Source organism: Sinocyclocheilus grahami, unplaced genomic scaffold (assembly GCF_001515645.1).
Source record: "Sinocyclocheilus grahami isolate Dianchi unplaced genomic scaffold, SAMN03320097.WGS_v1.1 scaffold595.1, whole genome shotgun sequence".
Taxonomy (NCBI): domain Eukaryota; kingdom Metazoa; phylum Chordata; class Actinopteri; order Cypriniformes; family Cyprinidae; genus Sinocyclocheilus; species Sinocyclocheilus grahami.
In genome coordinates, this window is record NW_015505774.1 from 622,201 (window position 1) to 623,850 (window position 1,650).

Below are 1,650 nucleotides of genomic sequence, written 5' to 3' on the forward strand. Positions count from 1 at the left end.
AATTTCTGTGGAAATAAACTCTTCAAATCTGCCTATTCAGTGAATATGTTACATGAACGACGCCCATTTTCTCCGTATTAGAATGTTTAGGGATTGGCGGTCCAGCTGTGAAATTACAGAGCAATAGTAAATCAATGGGAGAGTAATTTTGACTGACAGAAAAATTAACCAATCATATCTTTCCTCTAAATGTTAGCCTTGTTATCACTATCTTTATGACATGCATTTGTAATGAGGATTTTCATTTGACTTAAATTTAGCTCTGTATTATTTTGGTGATATCAGTAACTCTCGCTGTGCTGTTTTCTTGTTGCATTTCTGAAAGGCGGTCGCACACCGGACGAGAAGCGCCGCCGCCGTGCCGCGTCTAGGGCAACTCAAGTATCGAACACCGGATGCGTCCCGTTCAGTTCAAGATGACGGTCCAAAACCTTTAATCTACTCTCCAAACAGGCAAAAGCTCCCTTCAAGAATGATTAAGTGCTGTCAATGAGTTAAAAGTTTGGTGATTGAAAAAACAGAACAAACGGAATGAGAACGTGCGATCTATTACAGTCTATATGAAGCACGATCTTTATTAGAGCCACAGAAAAATGTTTCATTGAAAAGGGCACAATACATACTCTTCCAGCCTAGGAGGAAGTCATTATGTACATTAACAATAATTTGGGATAAATATAATGCAATTTAATGGAAATTATGTGAGTGGCGCGGCAGGATTTTGAACAGCGCCCAGAGTCGTAGCTGGGATCCGCGGACAGTCGCCGATGTGCGTACACTCATAGAAAACAATGTGTTCAAATTTTAAAGACGTGGAGCGGCGTTTTGGTGTGTGACCGGATTAAAGCTGGATTAGCCTCTTATTTCAAAGGTGGAATTGTCAAAGATGATTTTTAGAAGAAGACACCGTAAGCTTGACTGGTAGTTTGTTTTTCCCCCCGACGAGGGTAGGTGGAGAGGGCCTAGGTTCAAGAGTCACGGTTCGATACTGGAATGAACTCATTTATACTTGTCCCCTAAAGCATAGCTGTAGCTATGCAACATTCACTATGTAGTTAACAAGAGGACTAGAACATGTGTGAATGTGTTGTAGAAGGAAGCAGTGTCATTTTAATACTGATATAATATTATAGATTTTATAATATTATAGATTATAGATTTTTATTTTTATATTTTCTGCTTTCATGTTAATTTTAGTTAAAATTTAGTAATTATGCTTTGTGCTTGTCATTTTTCTTAAACCTCTATTTAATGGTTTATAATTTTTATTTCAGTTGTAATTTTAGTACATCAAGTTAAACTAATTGAAAATGAAAAATGTTGCTTCGGAAACTAGCTGAAATAAAATAATTGTAAGTTTTTTTAATATATTTTATTTCAGTGAACATTTTATTTCAAGTTACAATTTTTTTAAAATTGTTTTAGTTTACCATAACAACCCTGGAAGGAACTCTCTTTCTATACTGTTTAGTTTCATAGATATACTATTATAGTTTTTATTTAGATTTTGAAATTTTTTTATATTTCCTGTTTTCATTTTTTTGAAAGATTTTGAAAGTTTGAGTAATTTTGTTGAACATTTCTGTCATTTTTATTAGTTTTTAAAATTTATTTCAGTAATTCAACTTAAATTGTGAAACTCGTGTATTA

The 1,650-nt window shown here is 34.0% G+C and overlaps 1 protein-coding gene across 1 annotated transcript in view; it reads right to left on the reverse strand.

The window, feature by feature from the left end:
- mrpl39 (mitochondrial ribosomal protein L39) overlaps window positions 1-1,650 on the reverse strand; it is a 25,755-nt gene that overhangs the window by 3,417 nt on the left and 20,688 nt on the right. The window lies entirely within an intron of this gene.